Here is a 10,044-nt window from a genome sequence, read left to right on the forward strand (position 1 = left end):
GTCACGGAGACCTGCACCCACGTCACTGCTCTTCTGTTTAATGTAGAAGCAACAGTGTTGATCTGTGGCACAAGGACTGTTACAGAACCTGCATACTAGGTTTTGCTGGGTAATATGACCAAGATACAGCCAGAGGTTGGCTATAAGATAGACTTCTCCTCTTCAGCTGCCCAAAAAAAGGCTCTTGATCAAAACATAAACAGGCCATACATATTGAAAGGTAAAAGGAGTCGTCCTCAAAAAAGAAAAATCCCACCTGCTACTGTGGAGGAGTTGTCACTGCTATAATGCCATAATGTTTTATCTAGGGGTCTAGATTTATGCCAGAAGTGCACTGCCATGTAAATAATTTGCATTTACTGAATATGTACTGACTGAGTACCACTGTTCAAAAATTGAATAAAGAAACAAACTAATTTTTGCCTCTTTTTTTTTTTTTATTAAAACCACCTTATAGAACATCACATCTGTTACAGTGTAGAATCCATGTCATTTATAGTTTACAAATGACAATGTTTACATAGAATCATGACAGTGTTTACATGATATCACCCACTACTAACATTACTTTATTTACTGTATCTTTTGAAGAAAAAAAATACCGCTATTTATACAGCAAAAGACTTAACTTAACAGGAGCAGGTTTCATTTTTCCCTGGTTTTATTATCACACTGTTCACCAAACGCAGCAAACCTTCACCATCTTATCCAGAAGGGTCACCTCTTCACCCTGACATGGAAGAAGTAATCTGATTGGCATGGTGGTATGTTTGAAGCAGGTCCCTTGTGTAGCGCTGGAACCCAGTCACGATGTTTCATCCATTTCATAGGCTGGTTTGCTGCAATAATGCCAAATAATTAGCAACTCTATAAATAGAAGGTAGTTCTGCAAAATCACTCAGTAGGATGTTTGTTCTGACCTCAGAGCGCATTGAAAATAAAACTAATAGATTATAAAGAGTGATATGAACATATTTAGAACTTACCGGAATGAAAATGTCTGGAGCACCAACAGATATTTGGAGATGGAAGAGAACTGGATATCAGCTCGTCTCACAGCTGCTATCCAGGCTAGACGCCTTCGTTTGCTAACATCGATAGACGAGCTGCCTCATGTTGCTTCCAGGTGGGGAAAGAATGAAAAGACAAACCCTTTTCAAGCTTATTCTCTTGCTGGTCGTGTGATCGAACATTGCAGCCGACCACACACCAAATATGAACGCTGGCTGTTGTGTGTGCCTTCGCTCCCTTTTCGCTTGCGCTTTGTTTAGACCCCCAAAATGGCGGATCGGGCCAAAATCCTTTCCACGCCCACCCCCGTGACATCACGCTCCAAAGCCCTATAGGGTTCATTCGCTCGGTCAGCAGGTGGCAGTATCCTCGAACATTGGGGAGTGAACTGCCATTAAACGAACAGAAGAAGAAAACCCCTGCACATGCGCGGTACGGATCGGGGAGTCCTGATCTGTAACTATCTTTTTATTTTTTTGTTTTTGTCTACATTGTATTAAATGTTTCATTATCAGAAACATTTTAAGAGATACTTATTATTCTTAACATCTTAACAGATACTCTGACCCGCAACTATGGTAAAACGCTTCGACCGGAAGTAGACACCTTTCGCGCATGCAGGGTACCGATCGGGTTTCCGGTACGGATCGGGTAGTGACAGTAGCCACTGCGATGCTTTCGACCAAAACATGACATCATCAACATGCGCTATCGCGATAGAGCGATATAGTCAAAATCTCTATCGTTGGCAAAATTTATATCGTTTCTGTCGTATATCGTTTATATCGCCCACCCCTAGGCAGGATTTAATTCCACTTCATTATTAAGAGCAGGTATCTATATGATTCTACAGCACAGGAGCCAGCACTTTGTATTCAAAAGCATTTTCTGGCCCCATGCAGTTGTATTACTTTCAGTTACAGCTCATGAATAACATCAAACAGACCATGAAGTGCATAGAAATAGAAAATGTGATAACTACGAGGGTGTAACCAGCCACTGTTTGAAGTACCTTTAAGCCTCTGGATCTTGAAATGTGGGTACAAGGAAATGCATATTGGTGTAGTGCTGTATAATAAAAATCACTGTCTAAATTGGTTGATTACAAGATAATGGACAAAGTATGGGAGAAGAAATAGCCAAAGGCATAATAGTAATAAGATCAGAGTCTGAAGTTTTCTGATGTTGGCTTTAAACCAATATTTATTCAAAATTCACATCAACTTGGCTTCTGCTAAACTTTTGCAAGAATTCTAACATTCATTCTGTTACATTGTCCATCCATACCACTTATATAAAGTAAGAGTGATTTGGAATTCTTTTGTGTGGAGGACTATACCTGCCTATGATATACCTGAATATGGCTGGGTATCGTCACTGATTTCTAGAATCGATTTGATCCACAATTCGATTCGATTCAATTCGGGGAAATTTTTCCTCAGACAGTCAGAAATATTATAATTCAGATCATGCATCAGTACATTTCCATATTTTTATATCTATAAAAAGAAAGCTGACAGTTGCGAGTCTTTATCAAAGGTGTGGGCATCACAGCAGATGTCTTTGTGTCAAAGTAACAGGATAAAACACAGAAAAACATGAAGGTGATTTTCCTGGCCTGGGATTTTATAAAAATATTCTGCAGTAGATCAAAAACGTAAGAAAACCATTAATCAACATATGAACATTACCTTATGCTGCTGAAGTGAAGCAGAGCAAAGTTACAGAGGTTTTAGAGACACAGCTAAGCGTTTTGCAATTTTGCATAATTTTAAAAAGTTGACATTTTTTCAGTAGCCTATTGAATGGCAGAAATTAGGTTTTCTTTTCGGAAGTAAGTAAAAGGAAAAAAACAGCGGTCGACAGCGCTGTAAACAACGGTAGACTTGTGCATAACAAGCAAGCAAATAATGCAGAAACAGAGATTTTTAGATGGGAAACTGCTCTTGAAGTGTACTGAGAAAGAGAGAGAGAGCTGTGCAGTGTGATTTTATCGTGGTGGAAGCAAAACAGCAAAAGTCAGAGGGAATAATGCAGAAAACCGATTTTTAGACGGGAAACTGTTTTTGAAGTACAGAGAGAGCAAGAGAGAGCGAGAGAGCTGTCCATAAAGTGTGATTTTATGATGGTGGAAGCAAAACAGCAAAAGTCAGAGGGAAATCATGACGATGTTTATGTAAAGCGTAGTTTGGATCTTCTTTTGCTGCTGGTTCAGTCAATATTGTTTGGAGAGAGATAAAAACCTGCAGCTTTTGAATCTAGCGCAAAAAGGGCGTAAACACGGACCGCAGACGGATCAGAATCAGCGAGCTGTCGGCTTTCAGCCCTGACAGTGTCTGTGCCGTCGGGTGAGAAAGGCGACGTCTCACTGATTCTGATCCGTCGGCGGGTCCGCGCTTTGTGTTTACCTCCTTGTGCAGAATCCGTGTACCTGCTCTCATTTACTGTTTTAGCTGTTTGGTGGTTGTTGAAATTTAGTGAGGTTTAACCTGAGATTCTGGCATTTCGGGTAAAATAAATTTATATTAAAAAATCGATTCAGGATTGTAGAATGCCTGCTGGTACTTTCTAAAGCTATTCTGCATTTCAACAAAGAGGACATCAAGTTCATACCTGAACACAAGAGCTATATGTTTGTTCACTGGATTGTTTGAGCTTTGACTGAGTTTAACGCTTTTACATATTCAAGGATAACAGGGCACTGAAGTATTGAGCTCATCTAAGTATTCCCTGTTATACATGAATTGTGAAGGCTTTGGGAAAGAAATGAATGATAACTTTGATCAGATGTATAATTCAACTGCATCACACACATCAGACACTCATTATAGCAACAGCAATGGCATTTCAGTAGTTAATCCACCCACTTTACGCTTCAGGGAGTTCAACCTACGCTACCCACACATGAGATAATTAAAATGCTTCTAGACATTACAGGAAAACAGCAAAGAAGCACATGTACTGGATAACTTCATAATTTGTTTCCTAGATTTATGTCATTCAGACTCCTGTCACTGCAGCTTGTTGTGATTTGAGCCATTACAGTTAGAGACTGTACCTTCTGTTGTTTCATTCATTAACATCCAATGCAACATATTTGGTAACATTCCTGAGACTTTTAATTTTAACTGGATTGTGTGTGTGTGTGTGTGTGTGTGTGTGTGTGTGTGTGCTTTTTAAGTTATAACTGACTGACTGTCACAGTAGTGGACCACTGTCTTACACCAGTTTGTATTATACTTGACTAGTAAACTTGATTCTCATCCTGTTTGTTTACAGGTTGGATAAAGGTATGTCATGGATACTTTCTGAAATTTTCTGAAAATGTACTTCCACATTTAATGCCCATGTTCTAATACCCCCACACCATTTGAGGTCTTTACTCTTAGTCAGGTCCAACCCAAACAAAGGTAGCGTTTGATTAATCACTACCTCCCATCATTAATACATATTAAATTAGGGCTGAAGGTCAACCTTTTTGAAATGTAATGTTTCTTCAGTTCACAAAGTAGTGAGGGACACTCTGTATTCAACAAACACTGACACCTTTAATATGAAGCACTTTCACAGCCACTTTTTCTTATTGACCACTTTCCAACTTGGCAGGCACACAGTTATTAAGCCATAATAAATAACAGCAGGCTTTTCCTGTAGGCTGTCCTCAGTGCCACTGGTGATGAGAATGCAGTGGAAACAAGAATGCATGTGGGAAATAATGGAGTATTACACATAAAGAACGCAGTGTATATTGTTGTCTTTTCTTTTTTTGGCATATATGTAGGTTCCAATGGGTCACTAAATCAAACAAAGACACAAAGGTAAAGAGTGACTAAAGTGCCTAAGATCTACAGATAGACTGCCTCACAGATGTAATTTTTCATTGTATAAGCTCACTGACAAATGAGCCTAGATGGTCGCTGGGAATTTGTGCAAGGCAATTGATCATCTCATGGAGCTACGCCAAACCTGCATGAAAATCATGATCTATTGTCTCAAGTAGTGTGAGGAGAGCAGTTAGTATTTGAGACCCTAATTGGTTATCTAAATCTTCATTGTTCACTTGTTTAGAAGACAATATTTTATGGCACTGCTTGATCCTGTTTGTGCAATCAAAAGTATGAACACAAATAGCAAGATGGCTGTACATTCATTTAGCTTCTCAGAATAAATAAAAGAAATGAGTAATAGAGATACCTTAGTGCACCACACCACTTTAGCTTCCATAATTGTGGTCATAACTTATTTCAGGCATTTCATCCCACACAGCAACCTACCTGATGGAGTATTACTTCAGTGCTCTGCTTGAGCCACACTAACCCTTATGCACAGTTGTACTCCTGTTGTATCTCATGCTAAATGAATGCTTTTAGTGCACTACTTAATGTACATGCTTATTTTATATGCACGGTCTAGTGTGCATTATACATTTTGTCACCTTGCGATGTGCATGTTTGGCCCCACTGCCCAATTCTATATCTGTATTCTGTGTTACAAGGTGATTTATTGGCTTGTTTGTGCACATTAAAAATATTAGAGTATCATTCTGTAAATGTGTGAATGAGGAATACAGGTTCAAATTTTTGTTACACTGCACACAAAGAAACAGCATTTTTTTTCTTTTACAGATTGTAAAAAGACGTGGAAGATAGAAAGTTTTGCATTAATATTTATAAGCTACTCTAAGTTTGTATACTGTAATTGAATACCATTTTCCCATATATGTGGCTTTTAGTTTCAGTATGTGTTTTGGGGTAATGAGTTCAAGTGACACATTTTCACATTATGCCCCTCATAAATCTATCTGTCACAAAGAGCAGTTTTACATTAGTGCCACTTTGATTATTCTGTGCACTTTTGCAGATTTAAATTAACTACCTGCCAGATTTCCAGCAACACTCAGGTACGCTACATAAAAATTCAGCTCATAGTGTTTTGTTGTTATATGAGTGCAAGACAGATATCTTTTGGTTTATCAAAGTGAGCCTAAGATTACTGATTTTATTCTAGTTAATAGTTTTGTCATGGTCACCATTATCTAACTTTATTCATATCAGTTCCATCAACAAGTGTAAGAATCCTTTTAGCTTGAAACTTTATCTCCTTGATGAAAATGTGGTAAATGGTAAACAATAAATGGACTGGTTCTTGTTTAAGCGCTTTTCTATCCTGCATCAGGACTCAAAGATCACCATACAATAGAAATGTATGCATATATAACACGTCTCATTCTCTCACACACACACACACACACACACACACACACACACACACACACACACACACACATTCATCCAAGCACTTTCTTCTGTGCTAAGTTCTATCTGTCTTCTATCTGCGGCATGCATTTGCTGCATCCCAAAGACCAAACTGGTTTAGGTTAAAGTAATAGTTGCTAGTGGAACCAATAAGATCACCCTTTAGTTTCCCTATACGTTCCTATGGTGTGCAAAATATTATTAATCCCCCCCCGAAAAACAAAACAACAAAAAACAGTTAACTTTTTTTTATAATAAAAAGTTTTTTTTGATTTTTTTTCATTATTATCATTGTCTGAGTCTCCCTTTAAAGCCAACCCTTTCTGCTTATTTATAACTCATTGTATCATTAAAGTTATTTGATATCATTTACAATACAAAAAAATCCTTATTTATGTCATAATGCATAATCTTACTCCTACTATACCTACTCCTACCTCTGTCAAAAACAAAACTTTCTTTAGCTTCTGTCTCTTTAAGCTCCCTGATTCTTGCAAAGCCTTTTTTGTCTGATTGCTGCCCTTGGCACTTTAGTATTATTATTATTTTATGCACTTTAAGGACTTTATCTACCTTGCATCCACACCTACAGCCGTCTTTTAGAGTCACCAATTAACATGCATGTCTTTGGGCTGTGGGCGAAAGCTACAGCACCTGGAGGAGAGAGACAGGGGGAAAAAAGATCAACTGTTGTCTTGTTGTCTTGTGGGTTCTTGTAAAGGCTAAACGCATTTAACTAAAAACAAAAGCATAACTGCAATGGGGAAAACAATCACTGGAGAATTAGGAGCACTCAGGGGCTGAGTTTTTTTTTCCTCCCCAGGGACTTGCCTTATTATTTGAGCTGGCCATGTTTAATATGAACATTAATCGCTGTAACAGTTTATAAACCGTCACAAGTACACAAGTACACTCTCTATCACACCTCATATCAGCTGTCAAAGACAGTCATGGAGGGGTGATGATTTTGGCTTTTTTGTATCCACAGGACCTTTGTTCATCATGGGGTGTGCTTATATTTCCACACACTGCTTCTGCATTTTAGTTTAGTTTTTTTTTAACGCAACCTTTAAAAACTAATGAGAGAAACTGATCTATCTAAAAGACGTATTTAAAGCCACATACATAATCTTTTTTTTTTTTTTTGCAAGGTTTAATGACAATATAAGAGACTTCAAAATACAGAATAGACAGTAAGATAAGAGGGTATATGGGGAAAAAACAGTATTTTATTGCATTTGTAGCGGATTCAGATTGCGTCATACTTTTCTAAGCCTCATGAAGATGTTAATTATATCTGCTGGTTGTAGGCTCATTACAAAATGTAAATGAACTGCCACTTTTCCCCCTCTATGTTATGGCAAATAATGTGGTCTGTCTGACATTTTTCAAATAAATCAAATATACAGAAAGGAGGGTGGGTGAATGGTTGTCAATGGGGTTGAGGGGGTGGAGGTTGCTACCCCTTTTTTCTCTAGTAAACTTTGGTTATTTGCTGATTCCCTCGCCTTATTAAAAATAAAATGAAGATTACCGTAGTTTGGGGCTAGAGTGCACATCACAGTATTTACTTTAAATTTTTAGTTGTAACATCTAGTGCTACATTAGTGAATGAGTATTTAATTGGCATCACTTATATACTGTACAATACCTATTGAACATATTATTGTTGCACTACTGTACGTACTATTCTGTTAGGTACTGTTAGCATTAATAGATTTGTATCTAATAATCCTGAAATCACCCTGTCCTCCTTTACAATCAGTACTCATTTATATACAATATATTATTTATATTCATAAACACATTCATATCAGTCTTTTATGAATTAATATTTGTTTCTATACCTGTATAATAAATCTGGGGGGGGGGGGGGTCAAGATCTCTGTCTTAATAAATAAATAAATAGATTTGTTTTAAACGCCAGAGGACCACCAGCATTTTTGCTTGTCGGCTCTCCACTGCAGTATTCAGAATGTGAATCAGAATACTTTATTAATCCCTAAGGACATTATTGCACGCAGCACATTGCCAACCCCCCTCCACCCAAATGCATCATCCGTCAGCCCCCTTCCCATATATACAGCACAGTGTTAACGTCAAAGTTTGCCGTGATTTATGGTGGCAGAGGCATGAACTGCCCCAGTCAACATAGCTCCTGGGATAACTCAGGCACACAAATCCCTCCACTATGATAAGATTCTGCTGTAAATTTGCTGTAATTTTAGCACACAGGTTTAAGAAAATATTTTCATAATGCAGGGAAATGACATTTCCTCTTTTCTTCACAGAAAAAAACTGCAAAGGGGAGAGCTTCAGATTTAAGGGTGAGAAAAGTTGTGCCTTAGGTTGAGAAGCAAAAACAAATAAATACATTTTTTCAAATCTTTCTTCGATCCAATCAGAAAAATAACATAGTTGGTTTTACATCCTAATGGACAAGTTGTGTCTAAGTGCCATCTTACAAAGCAGTGTTAAATGGACATTATATTAAACAAGTCTATTAATCAGAGATAAATAAAAACAAAATAAATTTAATTATCAGCTTTGTGTTTCATTTATTTTCTTAACTGCTTATCCGATTCAGGGTGAGAGTGCCGGAGCCTACAGCAACTGATGCAGGGCAAAAGACAGCTCAGTGTTGAGTTTTTAAATGATGAAACACTGGAATGCATTTTATTGCCAATATGCAGCTGGTAAGGACCTTATAAGGACTTTACATTTTTGATACTATGGTCAGTGTAAATACTTGGGTCACCAAAAGTATCACTAATATGTGTGCAATGGAAAATCTTATTAGGTGAAGATGAGATTGTAATCATAACACGTCCTCTCTGTATCAATATTCAGCACAAAAATTGTATTAACCCCAAGTCATGCAATCACTAATAAACCCTATACAGGATTGAAAGTAGGTAATAGTCTTGATTCTCCCATAAAGGGACTTCACTATCACAATTCTGAGGTAAATTTATGCATATTCCTAATACACTGTATGTATTAAATGCCAAAAAAGTCAAAGAGGATTATTGCACTATTAATGTGTGCCTGTGAGCAGACAGCAGGCAGTTGTGAAGGACAGAAGAGTCTTCAGGGCTTACTTGTCCATTCATTTGTAATTTTAAATGTTTAATCCTTAATGACCACCACATTATATTTGTTTTATTATCTGTGAGCGTATTATCTTATTGGATAAGTCCTGATTAAAGAAACATACTTATGGTATCAAAGCACCCAAAGGTTCTGCATATACTTATTCAGCAATTGTTGACAGCCTAACACAGCACTTCAGGCAGGATCTTATACACAAGAGAATAGGACAACCTCTTTCAAGGTTTGAAAGATAATTATATATTATTATACAGTAGGTCAGGCAGTGGGGTGGGATCCAGACAGTGCCAGGTGGCTAATACTAGGGTCGCAGTTGGGTCATGTTGACTGAATGCCAAGCCAATGTAAGCAAGATGACTTTTAAATACTAAACTCTTAAAATATTTAATAGAAAGCATAAATGAAGTCCAAGGGCATTTATTGTATTTTAGTTGTGATGTTTCAAAAAATCTGCTATTCCCGCTACATTTCTGTGTACATTTGTATTTACAGTATTTGCTTTCTTGTTACATGCTTATCTTGTAACTTTTAATGCATGAAGACATTTTGATGTCTGGATTTGTTCCCTCTATATACTCAGATGTCACTGCTTCACGATACATAGAAAATAAAGATGCAATTAAATCTAAAAATATAGATTGATAGGTATTGAGGCAGATACAAGCAC

This window comes from Perissodus microlepis, chromosome 2 (assembly GCF_051167445.1).
Source record: "Perissodus microlepis isolate ML-2025 ecotype Zambia chromosome 2, ASM5116744v1, whole genome shotgun sequence".
Taxonomy (NCBI): domain Eukaryota; kingdom Metazoa; phylum Chordata; class Actinopteri; order Cichliformes; family Cichlidae; genus Perissodus; species Perissodus microlepis.